The sequence below is a fragment of the Schistocerca piceifrons genome, unplaced genomic scaffold (genome assembly GCF_021461385.2).
Source record: "Schistocerca piceifrons isolate TAMUIC-IGC-003096 unplaced genomic scaffold, iqSchPice1.1 HiC_scaffold_2445, whole genome shotgun sequence".
Taxonomy (NCBI): domain Eukaryota; kingdom Metazoa; phylum Arthropoda; class Insecta; order Orthoptera; family Acrididae; genus Schistocerca; species Schistocerca piceifrons.
In genome coordinates this window covers 536,572-558,133 of record NW_025728388.1, presented here as the reverse complement: position 1 = coordinate 558,133, position 21,562 = coordinate 536,572, and positions in this window count along the sequence as shown.

The following is a 21,562-nucleotide window of genomic DNA, read 5'->3' as shown; positions in this document are numbered from 1 at the left end:
AATTAAATACAAAAGGCACAATGCCGACTTAAGTACAAGAAGACTGACTCTTCTTACAGACTATGTTTTGAACCATTCTGTGGCACTAGTTATAGATTCCGATGCTTCACTTCAGGTTTACTGTATACCTTGGACCTTCTTATTGACGATGAAACACAGAAATTGCATCGGATTTAAATACAAAAGGGACAATGCCGACTTAAGTACAAGAAGACTGACTCTTCCTACTGTCTATGTTTTGAATCATTCCTGTGACACTAGTTTTGGATTCCGATACTTCACTTCAGGTTTACTGTATCACACTGACCTTCATATTGACGATGAAACACAGAAATTGCATCGGAAATAAATACAAAAGGCACAATGCCGACTTAAGGACAAGAAGACTGACTCTTCATACTGACTATGTTTTGAACCATTCCTGTGACACTAGTTATAGATTCCGATGCTTCACTTCAGGTTTACTGTTTCCCTCTGACCTTCCTATTGACGATGAAACACAGAAATTGCATCGGAATTAAATATAAAAGGCACAATGCCGACTTAAGTACAAGAAGATTGACTCTTCTTACTGTCTATATTTTGAACCATTCCAGTGACACTAGTTATAGATTCCGACGCTTCACTTCAGGTTTACTGTATGCCTTGGACCTTCTTATTGACGATGAAACACAGAAATTGCATCGGAAATAAATCCAAAAGGCACAATGCCGACTTAAGTTCAAGACGTCTGACTCTTCTTACTGTCTATGTTTTGAACCATTCCTGTGACACTAGTTATAGATTCCGATGCTTCACTTCGCGATTACTGTATCCCTCTAACCTTCTTAGTGATGATGAAACATAGAAATTGCATCGGAATAAGATACAAAAGGCACAATGCCGACTTAAGTACAGGAAGACTGACTCTTCTCACTGTCTATGTTTTGAACCATTCCTGTGACACTAGTTATAGATTCCGATGCTCACTTCAGGTTTACTGTATCCCTTATACCTTCTTATTGACGATGAAGCACAGAAATTGTGTCGGAATTAAATACAAAAGGCAAATGCCGACTAAAGTACACGAAGACTGACACTTCTTACTGTTTATGCTTTGAACCATTCCTGTGACACAAGTTATAGATTCCGATGCCACACTCCAGGTTTACTGTATCCCTTAAACCTTCTCATTGACGATGAAACACAGAAATTGCATAGGTATTAAATACAAAAGTCACAATGCCGACTTATGGACAAGAAGACTAACTGTTCTCACTGACTATGTTTTGAACCATTCCTGTGACACTAGTTATAGATTCCGATGCTTCACTTCAGGTTTATTGTATCCCTCTGACCTTCCTATTGACGACGAAACACAGAAATTGCATCGGAATTAAATACAAAAGGCACAATGCCGACTTAAGTACAAGAAGACTGACTCCTCTTACTGTCTATGATATGAACCATTCCTGTGACACTAATTTTAGATTCCGATGCTTCACTCCAGGTTTACTGTATCCCTTGGACCTACTTATTGACGATGAAACACAGAAATTGAATCGGAATTAAATAGAAAAGTCATAATGCCGTCTTAAGTACAAGCACACTAACTCTTCTTACTGACTATGTTTGAACCATTCCTGTGACACTAGTTATAGATTCCGATGCTTCACTTCTGGTTTACTGTATACCTTGGACCTTCTTATTGACGATGAAACACAGAAATTGCATCGGATTTAAATACAAAAGGGACAACGCCGACTTAAGTACAAGAAGACTGACTCTTCCTACTGTCTATGTTTTGAATCATACCTGTGACACTAGTTTTGGATACCGATGCTTCACTTCAGGTTTACTGTATCTCACTGACCTTCATATTGACGATGAAACACAGAAATTGCATCGGAATTAAATACAAAAGGCACAATGCCGACTTAAGGACAAGAAGACTGACTCTTCATACTGACTATGTTTTGAACCATTCCTGTGACACTAGTTATAGATCCCGATGCTTCACTTCAGGTTTACTGTTTCCCTCTGACCTTCCTATTGACGATGAAACACAGATATTGCGTCGGAATTAAATACAAAAGGCACAATGCCGACTTAAGTACAAGAAGACTGACTCCTCTTACTGTCTATGATATGAACCATTCCTGTAACACTAGTTTTAGATTCCGATGCTTCACTCCAGGTTTACTGTATCCCTTGGACCTACTTATTGACGATGAAACACAGAAATTGAATCGGAATTAAATAGAAAAGTCATAATGCCGTCTTAAGTACAAGCAGACTAACTCTTCTTACTGACTATGTTTTGAACCATTCCTGTGACACTAGTTATAGATTCCGATGCTTCACTTCTGGTTTACTGTATGCCTTATACCTTCTGATTGACGATGAAACACTGAAATTGCATCGGAAATAAATCCAAAAGGCACAATGCGGACTTAAGTACAAGACATCTGACTCTTCTTACTGTCTATGTTTTGAACCATTACTGTGACACTAGTTATAGATTCCGTTGCTTCACTATAGGTTTGCAGTATCCCTTGTACTTTCTTATTGACGATGAAACACAGATATTGCATCGGAATTAAATACAAGAGGCACAATACCGACTTAAGGACAAGAAGATTGACTCTTCTTACTGACTATGTTTTGAACCATTCCTGTGACACTAGTTATAGATTCCGATGCTTCACTTCAGGTTTACTGTTTCACTCTGACCTTCCTATTGACGATGAAAAACAGAAATTGCATCGGAATGAAATACAAAAGGCACAATGCCGACTTAAGTACAAGAAGACTGACTCTGCTTACTCTCTATGTTTGAACCATTCCTGTGACACTAGTTATAGATTCCGATGCTTCACTTCAGGATTACTGTATCCCTCTGACCCTCTTAGTGATGATGAAACATAGAAATCGCATCGGAATAACATACAAAAGGCAAATGCCGACTAAAGTACACGAAGACTGACACTTCTTACTGTCTATGTTTTGAACCATTCCTGTGACACAAGTTATAGATTCCGATGCTACACTCCAGGTTTACTGTATCCCTTAAACCTACTCATTGACGATGAAACACAGAAATTGCATCGGAATTAAATACAAAAGGCACAATGCCGACTTAAGGACAAGAAGACTAACTGTTCTAACTGACTATGTTTGGAACCATTCCTGTGACACTAGTTATAGATTCCGCTGCTTCACTTCAGGTTTATTGTATCCCTCTGACCTTCTTATTGACGATGAAACACAGAAATTGAATGGGAATTAAATAGAAAAGTCACAATGCCGTCTTAAGTACAAGAAGTCTGACTCTTCTTACTGACTATGTTTTGAACCATTCCTGTGACACTAGTTATAGACTCCGATGCTTCACTTCAGGTTTACTGTATACCTTGGACCTTCTTATTGACGATGTCCGCCCCAGTAGCTGAGTGGCCAGCGTGACGGATTGCCATCCTCTGGGCCCGGGTTCGATTCCCGGCTGGGTCGGAGATTTTCTCCGCTCAGGGACTGGGTGTTGAGTTGTGTTCATCATCATTTCATCCCCATCCGGCGTGAAGGTCGCCCAATGTGGCGCCGAATGTAATAAGACCTGCGATATGGCGGCCGGACCTGCCCCGCGAGGGGCCTCCCGGCCAATGACGCCAAACGCTCATTTCCATTTCCATTGACGATGAAACACAGAAATTGCATCGGATTTAAATACAAAAGGGAGAATGCCGACTTAAGTACAAGAAGACTGACTCTTCCTACTGTCTATGTTTTGAATCATTCCTGTGACACTAGTTTTGGATTCCGATGCTTCACTTGAGGTTTACTGTATCCCACTGACATTCATATTGACGATGAAACACAGAAATTGCATCGGAATTAAATACAAATAGCACAATGCCGACTTAAAGACAAGAAGACTGACTCTTCATACTGACTATGTTTTGAACCATTCCTGTGACACTAGTTATAGATTCCGATGCTTCACTTCAGGTTTACTGTTTCCCTCTGACCTTCCTATTGACGATGAAACACAGAAATTGCATCGGAATTAGATACAAAAAGGCACAATGCCGACTTAAGTACAAGAAGACTGACTCTTCTTACTGTCTATATTTTCAACCATTCCAGTGACACCAATTATAGATTCCGATGCTTCACTTCAGGATTACTGTATGCCTTGGACCTTCTTATTGACGATGAAACACAGAAATTGCATCGGAAATAAATCCAAAAGGCACAATGCCGACTTAAGACCAAGACGTCTGACTCTTCTTATTGTCTATGTTTTGAACCATTACTGTGACACTAGTTATAGATTCGGATGCTTCACTATAGGTTTACAGTATCCCTTGGACCCTCTTATTGACGATGAAACACAGAAATTGCATCGGAATTAAATACAAGAGGCACACTGCAGACTTAAGGACAAGAAGATTGACTCTTCTTACTGACTATGTTTTGAACCATTCCTGTGACACTAGTTATAGATTCCGATGCTTCACTTCAGGATTACTGTTTCCCTCTGACCTTCCTATTGACGATGAAAAACAGAAATTGCATCAGAATTAAATGCAAAAAACACAATGCCGACTTAAATACAAGAAGACTCACTCTTCTTACTGTCTATGTTTGAACCATTCCTGTGACACTAGTTATAGATTCCGATGCTTCACTTCAGGTTTCCTGCATCCCTCTGACCTTCTTATTGCCGGTGAAACACTGAAATTGCATCGGATTTAAATACGAAATGCACAATGCCAACTTAAGTACAAGAAGATTGACTCTTCTTACTGACTATGATTTGAACCATTCCTGTGACACTAGTTATATATTCCGATGCTTCACTTCAGGATTACTGTATCCCTCTGACCATCTTAGTGATGATGAAACATAGAAATTGCATCGGAATAAGATACAAAAGGCACAATGCCGACTTAAGTACAGGAAGACTGACTCTTCTCACTGTCTATGTTTTGAACCATTCCTGTGACAGTAGTTATAGATTCCGATGCTTCACTTCAGGTTTACTGTATCCCTTAGACCTTCTTATTGACGATGAAACACAGAAATTGCGTCGGAATTAAATACAAAAGGCAAAAGCCGACTAAAGTACACGAAGACTGACACTTCTTACTGTCTATGCTTTGAACCATTCCTGTGACACAAGTTATAGATTCTGCTGCTACACTCCAGGTTTACTGTATCCCTTGGACCTTCTTATTGACGATGAGACACAGAAATTGCATCGGAATGAAATACAAAAGGCACAATGCCGACTTAAGGACAAGAAGACTAACTGTTCTTACTGACTATGTTTTGAACCATTCCTGTGACACTAGTTATAGATTCCGATGCTTCACTTCAGGTTTCCTGTATCCCTTTGACCTTCTTATTGACGATGAAACACAGAAATTGCATCGGAATTAAGTACAAAAGGCACAATGCCGACTTAAGTACAAGATGCTTGACTCTTCCTACTGTCTATGTTGTGAACCATTCCATTGACACTAGTTATAGATTCCGATGCTTCACTCCAGGTTTACTGTATCCCTTGGACCTTCTTATTGACGATGAAACACAGAAATTGCATCGGAATTAAATAGAAATGGCACAATGAAGACTTAAGTACAAGAAGACTGACTCTTCTTACTGACTATGTTTTGAACCATTCCTGTGACACTAGTTATAGATTTTAATGATTCACTTAAGGTTTACTGTATCCCTTGGACCTTCTTATTGACGATGAAACACAGAAATTGCATCGGAATTAAATACAAAAGGCACAATGCCGACTTAAATACAAGAAGATTGACTCTTCTTACTAACTATGTTTTGAACCATTCCTGTGACACTAGTTATAGATTCCGATGCATCACTTCAGGTTTACTGTATATCTTGGACCTTCTTATTGACGATGAAACACAGAAATTGCATCGGAACTAAATACAAAAGGCACAATGCCGACTTAAGTACAAGAAGACTGACTCTTCTTACTAACTATGTTTTGAACCATTCCTGTGACACTAGCTATAGATTCCGATGCTTCACTACAGGTTTACTGTATCCCTCTGACCGTATTGCCGATGAAACTCAGAAATTGCATCGGAATTAAATATAAAAGGCACAATGCCGACTTAGGGACAAGAAGACTGACTCTTCTTACTGACCATGTTTTGAACCATTCCTGTGACACTAGTTATAGATTCCGATGCTTCACTTGAGGTTTACTGCTTCCCTTGGACCTTCTTATTGACGATGAAACACAGAAATTGCATGGGAATTAAATACAAAAGAAACAATGCCTACTTATGTACAAGAAGACTGACTCTCTTACTGTCTATGATTTGAACCGTTTCTGTGACACTATTTATGGAGTCCGATGCTTCACTTCAGGTTTACTGTATCCCTTGGGCCTTCTTAATGCCGGTGAAACACAGAAATAGCATCGGAATTAAATACGAAATGCACAATGCCAACTTAAGTACAAGAAGATTGACTCTTCTTACTGACAATGTTTTGAACCATTCCTGTGACACTAGTTATAGATTCTGATGCTTCACTTCAGGTTTGCTGTATCCCTTAGACCATCTTATTGACGATGAAACACAGAAATTGCATCGGAACTAAATACAAAAGGCAAATGCCGACTTAAGTACACGAAGACTGACTCTTCTTACTGTCTATGTTTTGAACCATTCCTGTGACACAAGTTATAGATTCCGATGCTACACTCCATGTCTACTGTATCCCTTGGACCTTCTCACTGACGATGAAACACAGAAATTGCATCGGAATGAAATACAAAAGGCACAATGCGGACTTAAGGACAAGAAGGCTGACTGTTCCTACTGACTATGATTTGAACCGTTCCTGTGACACTAGGTATAGATTCCGATGCTTCACTTCAGGTTTATTGTATCCCTCTGACCCTCCTATTGAGGACGAAACCGAGAAATTGCATGGGAATTAAATAGAAAAGGCACAATGCCGACTTAAGTGCAAGAAGACTGACTTCTCTTACTGTCTGTGTTTTGAACCATTCCTGTGACACTAGTTTTAGATTCCGATGCTTCACTCCAGATTTACTGTATCCCTTGTACCTTCTTATTGACGATGAAACACAGAAATTGCATCGGAATTAAATACATAAGGCACAATGCCGACTTAAGTACATGAAGACCGACTCTTCCTACTGACTATGCTTTGAACCATTCCTAGGACACTCGTTATAGATTCCGATGCTTCACTTGAGGTTTACTGTATCCCTCTGACCATCTTATTGACGAGGAAACACAGAAATAGTATCGGAATAAAATAGAAAAGCCACAATTCCTACTTAAGTACAAGAAGACTGACTCTTCTTACTGTCTACGTTTTGAACCATTCCTATGACACTAGTTATAGATTCCGATGCATCACTCCACGTTTACTGTATCCCTTGGACCTTGTTATTGACGAAGAAACACAGAAATTGCATCGGAACTAAATAGAAAAGGCACAATGCCGACTTAAGTACAAGAAGACTGACTCTTTCTACTGTCTATGTTTTGAACCATTCCTGTGACACTAGTTATGGATTCCGATGCTTCACTTCAGGTTTACTGTATCCCTTGGACCTTCTTATTGACGATGAAACACAGAAATTGCATCGGAATTAAATACATAAGGCACAATGCCAACTTAAGTACATGAAGACCGACTCTTCCTACTGACTATGTTTTGAACCATTCCTGTGACACTAGTTATAGATTCCGATGCTTCACTTGAGGTTTACTGTATCCGTCTGACATTCTTATTGACGAGGAAACTCAGAAATGGAATCGGAATTAAATTGAAACGCCACAATGCCTACTTAAGTACAAGAAGACTGACTCTTCTTAATGTCTACGTTTTTAACCATTCCTGTGACACTAGTTATAGATTCCGATGCATGACTTCAGTTTTACTGTATCCCTTGGACCTTGTTATTGACGATGAAACACAGAAATTGCATCGGAATTAAATACAAAAGGCACAATGCCTACTTAAGGACAAGAAGACTGACTCTTCTTACTGACTATGTTTTGAACCATTCCTGTGACACTGGCTATAGATTCCGATGCTTCACTTCAGGTTTACTATATCCCTCTGACCTTCGTATTGACGATAAAACACAGAAAATGCATCGGAATTAAATACAAAAGGCACAATGCCGACTTAAGTACAAGAAGTCTGACTCTTCTTACTGTCTATGATTTGAACCATTCCATTGACACTAGGAATAGATTCCGATGCTTCACTCCAGGTTTACTGTATTCCTTGGACCCTGTTATTGACGATGAAACACAAAAATTGCATCGGAATTAAATAGAAAAGGCACAATGCCGACTTAAGTACAAGAAGACTGACTCTTCTTACTGTCTATGTTCTGAACCATTCCTGTGACACTAGTTATAGTTTCCGATGCTTCACTTCAGGTTTACTGTATCCCTTGGACTTTCTTATTGACGATGAAACACAGAAATTGCATCAGAATTAAATACAAAAGGCAAAATGCCGACTTAAGTACACGAAGACTGACTCTTCTTACTGTCTATGTTTTGAACCATTCCTGTGACACAAGTTATAGATTCCGATGCTACAGTCCAGGTTTACTGTATCCCTTGGACATTCTTATTGACGACGGAACACAGAATTTACATCGGAATTAAATACAAAAGGCACAATGCCGACTTAAGTACAAGAAGACAGACTCTTCTTACTGTCTATATTTTGAAACATTCCAGTGACACTAGTTATAAATTCCGATGCTTCACTTCAGGTTTACTGTATCCCTTAGACCTTCTTATTGACGATGAAACACAGAACTTGCGTCGGAATTAAATACAAAAGGCAAATGCCGACTAAAGGACACGAAGACTGACTCTTCTTACTGTCTATGTTTTGAACCATTCCTGTGACACAAGTTATAGATTCCGATGCTACACTCCAGGTTTACTGTATCCCTTGGACCTTCACATTGACGATGAAACACAGAAATTGCATCGGAATTAAATACAAAAGGCACAATGCCGACTTAAGGACAAGAAGACTGACTGTTCTTACTGATTATGCTTTGAACCATTCCTGTGACACTAGTTATAGATTCCGAAGCTTCACTTCAGGTTTATTGTATCCCTCTGACCGTCCTATTGACGACAAAACACAGAAATTGCATCGGAATTAAATGGAAAAGTCACAATACCGTCTTAAGTACAAGAACACTGACTCTTCTTACGGACTATGTTTGAACCATTCGTGTGACACTAGTTATATATTCCGATGCTTCACTTCAGGTTTACTGTATACCTTGGACCTTATTATTGACGATGAAACACAGAAATTGCATTGGATTTAATTACAAAAGGCAAAATGCCGACGTAAGTACAAGAAGACTGACTCTTCTTACTGTCTATGTTTTGAAGCATTCCATTGACACTAGTAATAGATTCCGATGCTTCCCTTTAGGTTTCCTGCATCCCTCTGACCTTCTTATTGATGGTGAAACACGGAAATTGCATCGGAATTAAATACGAAATGCACAATGCCAACTTAAGTACAAGAAGACTGACTCTTCTTACTAACTATGTTTTGAACCATTCCTGTGACACTAGCTACAGATTCCGATGCTTCACTTCAGGTTTACTGTATCCCTCTGACCGTATTGCCGATGAAACTCAGAAATTGCATCGGAATTAAATATAAAAGGCACAATGCCGACTTAGGGACAAGAAGACTGACTCTTCTTACTGACCATGTTTTGAACCATTCCTGTGTCACTAGTTATAGATTCCGATGCTTCACTTGAGGTTTACTGCTTCCCTTGGACCTTCTTATTGACGATGAAACACAGAAATTGCATGGGAATTAAATACAAAAGAAACAATGCCGACTTAAGTACAAGAAGTCTGACTCTTCTTACTGTCTATGATTTGAACCATTCCATTGACACTAGGAATAGATTCCGATGCTTCACTCCAGGTTTACTGTATTCCTTGGACCCTGTTATTGACGATGAAACACAAAAATTGCATCGGAATTAAATAGAAAAGGCACAATGCCGACTTAAGTACAAGAAGACTGACTCTTCTTACTGTCTATGTTCTGAACCATTCCTGTGACACTAGTTATAGTTTCCGATGCTTCACTTCAGGTTTACTGTATCCCTTGGACTTTCTTATTGACGATGAAACACAGAAATTGCATCAGAATTAAATACAAAAGGCAAAATGCCGACTTAAGTACACGAAGACTGACTCTTCTTACTGTCTATGTTTTGAACCATTCCTGTGACACAAGTTATAGTTTCCGATGCTACAGTCCAGGTTTACTGTATCCCTTGGACATTCTTATTGACGACGGAACACAGAATTTGCATCGGAATTAAATACAAAAGGCACAATGCCGACTTAAGTACAAGAAGACAGACTCTTCTTACTGTCTATATTTTGAAACATTCCAGTGACACTAGTTATAGATTCCGATGCTACACTCCTGGTTTACTGTATCCCTTGGACCTTCACATTGACGATGAAACACAGAAATTGCATCGGAATTAAATACAAAAGGCACAATGCCGACTTAAGGACAAGAAGACTGACTGTTCTTACTGATTATGCTTTGAACCATTCCTGTGACACTAGTTATAGATTCCGAAGCTTCACTTCAGGTTTATTGTATCCCTCTGACCGTCCTATTGACGACAAAACACAGAAATTGCATCGGAATTAAATGGAAAAGTCACAATACCGTCTTAAGTACAAGAACACTGACTCTTCTTACGGACTATGTTTGAACCATTCGTGTGACACTAGTTATATATTCCGATGCTTCACTTCAGGTTTACTGTATACCTTGGACCTTATTATTGACGATGAAACACAGAAATTGCATTGGATTTAATTACAAAAGGCACAATGCCGACGTAAGTACAAGAAGACTGACTCTTCTTACTGTCTATGTTTTGAAGCATTCCATTGACACTAGTAATAGATTCCGATGCTTCCCTTTAGGTTTCCTGCATCCCTCTGACCTTCTTATTGATGGTGAAACACGGAAATTGCATCGGAATTAAATACGAAATGCACAATGCCAACTTAAGTACAAGAATATTGACTCTTCTTACTGACTATGCTTTTGAACCATTCCTGTGACACTAGTTATAGATTCCGATGCTACAGTCCAGGTTTACTGTATCCCTTGGACCTTCTTATTGGCGATGAAACACAGAAATTTCATCGGAATTAAATACAAAAGGCACAATGCCGACTTAAGTACAAGAAGACTGACTCTTCTTACTGTCTATATTTAGAAACATTCCAGTGACACTAGTTATAGATTCCGATACTTCACTTCAGGTATACTGTATCCCTTGGACCTTCTTATTGACGATGAAACACAGAAATTGCATCGAAATTAAATACAAAAGGCACAATGCCGACATCAGTACAAGACGTCTGACTCTTCTTACTGTCTATGTTTTGAACCATTACTGTGACACTAGTTATAGATTCCGATGCTTCACTCCAGGTTTACAGTATCCTTGGACCTTCTTATTGACGATGAAACACAGAAATTGCATCGGAATTAAATACAAGAGGCACAATGCCGACGTAAGGACAAGAAGATTGACTCTTCTTACTGACTATGATATGAACCATTCCTGTGACACTAGTTATAGATTCCGATGCTTCACTTTAGGTTTACCGTTTCCATCTGACCTTCCTATTGAAGATGAAATACAGAAATTGCATCGTAATTAAATACAAAAGGCACAATGCCGACTTAAGTACAAGAAGACTGACTCTTCTTACTGTCTATGTTTGAACCATTCCTGTGACACTAGTTATAGATTCCGATGCTTCACTTCAGGTTTCCTGCATCCCTCTGACCTTCTTATTGATGGTGAAACACGGAAATTGCATCGGAATTAAATACGAAATGCACAATGCCAACTTAAGTACAAGAATATTGACTCTTCTTACTGACTATGTTTTGAACCACTCCTGTGACACTAGTTATAGATTCCGATGCTTCACTTTAGGATTACTGTATCCCTCTGACCTTCTTATTGATGATGAAACATAGATATTGCATCGGAATAAGATACAAAAGGCACAATGCCGACTTAAGTTCAAGAAGACTGACTCTTCTTACTGTCTATGTTTTGAACCATTCCTGTGACACTAGTTATAGATTCCGATGCTTCACTTCAGGTTTACTGTATCCCTTAGACCTTCTTATTGACGATGAAACACAGAAATTGCGTCGGAATGAAATACAAAAGGCAAATGCCGACTAAAGTCCACGAAGACAGATACTTCTTACTGTCTATGTTTTGAACCATTCCTGTGACACAAGTTATAGATTCCGATGCTACACTCCAGGTTTAATGCATCCCTTGGACCTTCTCATTGACGATGAAACACAGAAATTGCATCGGAATTAAATACAAAAGGCACAATGCCGACTTAAGAACAAGAAAACTGTCTGTTCTTACTGACTATGCTTTGAACCATTCCTGTGACACTAGTTTTAGATTCCGATGCTTCACTCCAGGTTTACTGTATCCCTTGGACCTTCTTATTGACGATGAAACACAGAAATTGCGTCGGAATTAAATACAAAAGGCAAATGCCGACTAAAGGACACGAAGACTGACTCTTCTTACTGTCTATGTTTTGAACCATTCCTGTGACACAAGTTATAGATTCCGATGCTACACTCCTGGTTTACTGTATCCCTTGGACCTTCACATTGACGATGAAACACAGAAATTGCATCGGAATTAAATACAAAAGGCACAATGCCGACTTAAGGACAAGAAGACTGACTGTTCTTACTGATTATGCTTTGAACCATTCCTGTGACACTAGTTATAGATTCCGAAGCTTCACTTCAGGTTTATTGTATCCCTCTGACCGTCCTATTGACGACAAAACACAGAAATTGCATCGGAATTAAATGGAAAAGTCACAATACCGTCTTAAGTACAAGAACACTGACTCTTCTTACGGACTATGTTTGAACCATTCGTGTGACACTAGTTATAGATTCCGATGCTTCACTTCAGGTTTACTGTATACCTTGGACCTTCTTATTGACGATGAAACACAGAAATTGCATTGGATTTAAATTCAAAAGGCACAATGCCGACTTAAGTACAAGAAGACTGACTCTTCTTACTCTCTATGTTTTGAAGCATTCCATTGACACTAGTAATAGATTCCGATGCTTCCCTTTAGGTTTCCGGCATCCCTCTGACCTTCTTATTGATGGTGAAACACGGAAATTGCATCGGAATTAAATACGAAATGCACAATGCCAACTTAAGTACAAGAATATTGACTCTTCTTACTGACTATGTTTTGAACCATTCCTGTGACACTAGTTATAGATTCCGATGCTACAGTCCAGGTTTACTGTATCCCTTGGACCTTCTTATTGGCGATGAAACACAGAATTTTCATCGGAATTAAATACAAAAGGCACAATGCCGACTTAAGTACAAGAAGACTGACTCTTCTTACTGTCTATAGTTTGAAACATTCCAGTGACACTAGTTATAGATTCCGATGCTTCACTCCAGGTTTACAGTATCCTTGGACCTTCTTATTGACGATGAAACACAGAAATTGCATCGGAATTAAATACAAGAGGCACAATGCCGACTTAAGGACAAGAAGATTGACTCTTCTTACTGACTATGATATGAACCATTCCTGTGACACTAGTTATAGATTCCGATGCTTCACTTTAGGTTTACCGTTTCCATCTGACCTTCCTATTGAAGATGAAAAACAGAAATTGCATCGGAATTAAATACAAAAGGCACAATGCCGACTTAAGTACAAGAAGGCTGACTCTTCTTACTGTCTATGTTTGAACCATTCCTGTGACACTAGTTATAGATTCCGATGCTTCACTTCAGGTTTCCTGCATCCCTCTGACCTTCTTATTGATGGTGAAACACGGAAATTGCATCGGAATTAAATACGAAATGCACAATGCCAACTTAAGTACAAGAATATTGACTCTTCTTACTGACTATGTTTTGAACCACTCCTGTGACACTAGTTATAGATTCCGATGCTTCACTTAAGGATTACTGTATCCCTCTGACCTTCTTATTGGTGATGAAACATAGATATTGCATCGGAATAAGATACAAAGGCACAATGCCGACTTTAGTTCAAGAAGACTGACTCTTCTTACTGTCTATGTTTTGAACCATTCCTGTGACACTAGTTATAGATTCCGATGCTTCACTTCAGGTTTACTGTATCCCTTAGACCTTCTTATTGACGATGAAACACAGAAATTGCGTCGGAATGAAATACAAATGGCAAATGCCGACTAAAGTCCACGAAGACAGACTCTTCTTACTGTCTATGTTTTGAACCAGACCTGTGACACAAGTTATAGATTCCGATGCTACACTCCAGGTTTACTGTATCCCTTGGACCTTCTCATTGACGATGAAACACAGAAATTGCATCGGAATTAAATACAAAAGGCACAATGCCGACTTAAGGACAAGAAGACTGTCTGTTCTTACTGACTATGCTTTGAACCATTCCTGTGACACTAGTTATAGATTCCGAAGCTTCACTTCAGGTTTATTGTATACCTCTGACCTTCCTATTGACGACGAAACACAGAAATTGCATCGGAATTAAATAGGAAAGGCACAATGCCGACTTAAGTACAAGAAGACTGACTCCTCTTACTTTTTTTTTTTGTACCATTCCTGTGACACTAGTTTTAGATTCCGATGCTTCACTCCAGGTTTACTGTATCCCTTGGACCTTCTTATTGACGATGAAACACAGAAATTGCATCGGATTTAAATACAAAAAGCACAATGCCGACTTAAGTACAAGAAGACCGACTCTTCCTACTGTCTATGTATTGTATCATTCCTGTGACACTAATTTTGATTCCGATGCTTCACTTCAGGATTACTGTATCCCTTGGACCTTCTTATTGACGATGAAACACAGAAATTGCATCGGATTTAAATACAAAAAGCACAATGCCGACTTAAGTACAAGAAGACCGACTCTTCCTACTGTCTATGTATTGTATCATTCCTGTGACACTAATTTTGATTCCGATGCTTCACTTCAAGTTTATTGTATACCTCTGACCTTCCTATTGACGACGAAACACAGAAATTGCATCGGAATTAAATAGAAAAGGCACAATGCCGACTTAAGTACAAGAAGACTGACTCCTCTTACTTTCTATGTTTGAACCATTCCTGTGACACTAGTTTTAGATTCCGATGCTTCACTCCAGGTTTACTGTATCCCTTGGACCTTCTTATTGACGATGAAACACAGAAATTGCATCGGATTTAAATACAAAAAGCACAATGCCGACTTAAGTACAAGAAGACCGACTCTTCCTACTGTCTATGTATTGTATCATTCCTGTGACACTAATTTTGATTCCGATGCTTCACTTCAGGTTTACTGTATCCCACTGACCTTCTTATTGACGATGAAACACAGAAATTGCATCGGAATTAAATACAAAAGGCACAATGCCGACTTATGGACAAGAAGACTCACTCTTCATACTGACTATGTTTTGAACCATTCCTGTGACACTAGTTATAGATTCCGATGCTTTACTTCAGGTTTACTGTTTCCCTCTGACCATCCTATTGACAATGAAACACAGACATTGCATCGGAATTAAGTACGAAAGGCACAATGCCGACTTAAGTACAAGAAGACTGACTCTTCTCACTGTCTATATTTTGAACCATTCCAGTGACACTAGTTATAGATTCCGATGCTTCACTTCAGGTTTACTGTATCCCTTGGACCTTCTTATTGACGATGAAACACAGATATTGCATCGGAATAAATTAGAAAAGACACAATGCCGACTTAAGTACAAGAAGGCTGTTTCTTCTTACTGTCTATGTTTTGAACCATTCCTATGACACTAGTTGTACATTCCGATGCTTAACTTCAGGTTCACTGTATCCCTTGGACCTTCTTATTGACGATGAAACACAGAAATTGCATCGAAATTAAATACAAAAGGCACAATGCCGACATCAGTACAAGACGTCTGACTCTTCTTACTGTCTATGTTTTGAACCATTACTGTGACACTAGTTATAGATTCCGATGCTTCACTCCAGGTTTACAGTATCCTTGGACCTTCTTATTGACGATGAAACACAGAAATTGCATCGGAATTAAATACAAGAGGCACAATGCCGACGTAAGGACAAGAAGATTGACTCTTCTTACTGACTATGATATGAACCATTCCTGTGACACTAGTTATAGATTCCGATGCTTCACTTTAGGTTTACCGTTTCCATCTGACCTTCCTATTGAAGATGAAATACAGAAATTGCATCGTAATTAAATACAAAAGGCACAATGCCGACTTAAGTACAAGAAGACTGACTCTTCTTACTGTCTATGTTTGAACCATTCCTGTGACACTAGTTATAGATTCCGATGCTTCACTTCAGGTTTCCTGCATCCCTCTGGCCTTCTTATTGATGGTGAAACACGGAAATTGCATCGGAATTAAATACGAAATGCACAATGCCAACTTAAGTACAAGAATATTGACTCTTCTTAATGACTATGTTTTGAACCACTCCTGTGACACTAGTTATAGATTCCGATGCTTCACTTTAGGATTACTGTATCCCTCTGACCTTCTTATTGATGATGAAACATAGATGTTGCATCGGAATAAGATACAAAAGGCACAATGCCGACTTAAGTTCAAGAAGACTGACTCTTCTTACTGTCTATGTTTTGAACCATTCCTGTGACACTAGTTATAGATTCCGATGCTTCACTTCAGGTTTACTGTATCCCTTAGACCTTCTTATTGACGATGAAACACAGAAATTGCGTCGGAATGAAATACAAAAGGCACATGCCGACTAAAGTCCACGAAGACAGACACTTCTTACTGTCTGTGTTTTGAACCATTCCTGTGACACAAGTTATAGATTCCGATGCTACACTCCAGGTTTACTGCATCCCTTGGACCTTCTCATTGACGATGAAACACAGAAATTGCATCGGAATTAAATACAAAAGGCACAATGCCGACTTAAGAACAAGAAAACTGTCTGTTCTTACTGACTATGCTTTGAACCATTCCTGTGACACTAGTTTTAGATTCCGATGCTTCACTCCAGGTTTACTGTATCCCTTGGACCTTCTTATTGACGATGAAACACAGAAATTGCGTCGGAATTAAATACAAAAGGCAAATGCCGACTAAAGGACACGAAGACTGACTCTTCTTACTGTCTATGTTTTGAACCATTCCTGTGACACAAGTTATAGATTCCGATGCTACACTCCTGGTTTACTGTATCCCTTGGACCTTCACATTGACGATGAAACACAGAAATTGCATCGGAATTAAATACAAAAGGCACAATGCCGACTTAAGGACAAGAAGACTGACTGTTCTTACTGATTATGCTTTGAACCATTCGTGTGACACTAGTTATAGATTCCGAAGCTTCACTTCAGGTTTATTGTATCCCTCTGACCGTCCTATTGACGACAAAACACAGAAATTGCATCGGAATTAAATGGAAAAGTCACAATACCGTCTTAAGTACAAGAACACTGACTCTTCTTACGGACTATGTTTGAACCATTCGTGTGACACTAGTTATAGATTCCGATGCTTCACTTCAGGTTTACTGTATACCTTGGACCTTCTTATTGACGATGAAACACAGATATTGCATTGGATTTAAATTCAAAAGGCACAATGCCGACTTAAGTACAAGAAGACTGACTCTTCTTACTCTCTATGTTTTGAAGCATTCCATTGACACTAGTAATAGATTCCGATGCTTCCCTTTAGGTTTCCTGCATCCCTCTGACCTTCTTATTGATGGTGAAACACGGAAATTGCATCGGAATTAAATACGAAATGCACAATGCCAACTTAAGTACAAGAATATTGACTCATCTTACTGACTATGTTTTGAACCATTCCTGTGACACTAGTTATAGATTCCGATGCTACAGTCCAGGTTTACTGTATCCCTTGGACCTTCTTATTGGCGATGAAACACAGAATTTTCATCGGAATTAAATACAAAAGGCACAATGCCGACTTAAGTACAAGAAGACTGACTCTTCTTACTGTCTATAGTTTGAAACATTCCAGTGACACTAGTTATAGATTCCGATGCTTCACTCCAGGTTTACAGTATCCTTGGACCTTCTTATTGACGATGAAACACAGAAATTGCATCGGAATTAAATACAAGAGGCACAATGCCGACTTAAGGACAAGAAGATTGACTCTTCTTACTGACTATGATATGAACCATTCCTGTGACACTAGTTATAGATTCCGATGCTTCACTTTAGGTTTACCGTTTCCATCTGACCTTCCTATTGAAGATGAAAAACAGAAATTGCATCGGAATTAAATACAAAAGGCACAATGCCGACTTAAGTACAAGAAGGCTGACTCTTCTTACTGTCTATGTTTGAACCATTCCTGTGACACTAGTTATAGATTCCGATGCTTCACTTCAGGTTTCCTGCATCCCTCTGACCTTCTTATTGATGGTGAAACACGGAAATTGCATCGGAATTAAATACGAAATGCACAATGCCAACTTAAGTACAAGAATATTGACTCTTCTTACTGACTATGTTTTGAACCACTCCTGTGACACTAGTTATAGATTCCGATGCTTCACTTAAGGATTACTGTATCCCTCTGACCTTCTTATTGGTGATGAAACATAGATATTGCATCGGAATAAGATACAAAGGCACAATGCCGACTTTAGTTCAAGAAGACTGACTCTTCTTACTGTCTATGTTTTGAACCATTCCTGTGACACTAGTTATAGATTCCGATGCTTCACTTCAGGTTTACTGTATCCCTTAGACCTTCTTATTGACGATGAAACACAGAAATTGCGTCGGAATGAAATACAAATGGCAAATGCCGACTAAAGTCCACGAAGACAGACTCTTCTTACTGTCTATGTTTTGAACCAGACCTGTGACACAAGTTATAGATTCCGATGCTACACTCCAGGTTTACTGTATCCCTTGGACCTTCTCATTGACGATGAAACACAGAAATTGCATCGGAATTAAATACAAAAGGCACAATGCCGACTTAAGGACAAGAAGACTGTCTGTTCTTACTGACTATGCTTTGAACCATTCCTGTGACACTAGTTATAGATTCCGAAGCTTCACTTCAGGTTTATTGTATACCTCTGACCTTCCTATTGACGACGAAACACAGAAATTGCATCGGAATTAAATAGAAAAGGCACAATGCCGACTTAAGTACAAGAAGACTGACTCCTCTTACTTTTTTTTTTTGTACCATTCCTGTGACACTAGTTTTAGATTCCGATGCTTCACTCCAGGTTTACTGTATCCCTTGGACCTTCTTATTGACGATGAAACACAGAAATTGCATCGGATTTAAATACAAAAAGCACAATGCCGACTTAAGTACAAGAAGACCGACTCTTCCTACTGTCTATGTATTGTATCATTCCTGTGACACTAATTTTGATTCCGATGCTTCACTTCAGGTTTACTGTATCCCTTGGACCTTCTTATTGACGATGAAACACAGAAATTGCATCGGATTTAAATACAAAAAGCACAATGCCGACTTAAGTACAAGAAGACCGACTCTTCCTACTGTCTATGTATTGTATCATTCCTGTGACACTAATTTTGATTCCGATGCTTCACTTCAAGTTTATTGTATACCTCTGACCTTCCTATTGACGACGAAACACAGAAATTGCATCGGAATTAAATAGAAAAGGCACAATGCCGACTTAAGTACAAGAAGACTGACTCCTCTTACTTTCTATGTTTGAACCATTCCTGTGACACTAGTTTTAGATTCCGATGCTTCACTCCAGGTTTACTGTATCCCTTGGACCTTCTTATTGACGATGAAACACAGAAATTGCATCGGATTTAAATACAAAAAGCACAATGCCGACTTAAGTACAAGAAGACCGACTCTTCCTACTGTCTATGTATTGTATCATTCCTGTGACACTAATTTTGATTCCGATGCTTCACTTCAGGTTTACTGTATCCCACTGACCTTCTTATTGACGATGAAACACAGAAATTGCATCGGAATTAAATACAAAAGGCACAATGCCGACTTATGGACAAGAAGACTCACTCTTCATACTGACTATGTTTTGAACCATTCCTGTGACACTAGTTATAGATTCCGATGCTTTACTTCAGGTTTACTGTTTCCCTCTGACCATCCTATTGACAATGAAACACAGACATTGCATCGGAATTAAGTACGAAAGGCACAATGCCGACTTAAGTACAAGAAGACTGACTCTTCTCACTGTCTATATTTTGAACCATTCCAGTGACACTAGTTATAGATTCCGATGCTTCACTTCAGGTTTACTGTATCCCTTGGACCTTCTTATTGACGATGAAACACAGATATTGCATCGGAATAAATTAGAAGAGGCACAATGCCGACTTAAGTACAAGAAGGCTGTTTCTTCTTACTGTCTATGTTTTGAACCATTCCTATGACACTAGTTGTACATTCCGATGCTTAACTTCAGGTTCACTGTATCCCTTGGACCTTCTTATTGACGATGAAACACAGACATTGCATCAGAATTAAATACAAAACGCACAATGCCGACTTAAGGACAAGAAGACTGACTCTTCTTACTGACTATGTTCTGAACCATTCCTGTGACACTTGCTATAGATTCCGATGCTTCACATCTGGTATACTGCATCCCTCAGACCTTCTTATTGACGATGAAACACAGATATTGCATCGGAATTAAATACAAAAGGCACAATGCCGACTTAAGTAGAAGAAGACTGACTCTTCTTACTGTCTACGTTTTGAACCATTCCTGTGACACTAGTTATAGATTCCGATGCATCACTCCAGGTTTACTGTATCCCTTGGACCTTGTTATTGACGATGAAATACAGAAATTGCATCGGAACTAAATAGAAAAGGCACAATGCCGACTTAAGTAGAAGAAGACTGACTCTTTCTACTGTCTATGTTTTGAACCATTCCTGTGACACTAGTTATGGATTCCGATGCTTCACTTCAGGTTTACTGTATCCCTTGGACCTTCTTATTGACGATGAAACACAGAAATTGCATCGGAATTAAATACATAAGGCACACTGCCGACTTAAGTACATGAAGACCGACTCTCCTACTGACTATTATTTGAACCATTCCTGTGACACTAGTTATAGATTCCGATGCTTCACTTCAGGTTTACTGTATCCCTCTGACCTTCTTATTGACGAGGAAACACAGAAAATGAATCGGAATTAAATTGGAACGTTACAATGCCTATTTAAGTACAAGAAGACTGACTCTTCTTACTGACTACGTTTTGAACCATTCCTGTGACACTAGTTATAGATTCCGATGCATGGCTTCAGTTTTACTGTATCCCTTGGACCTTGTTATTGATGATGAAACACAGAAATTGCATCGGAATTAAATACAAAAGGCA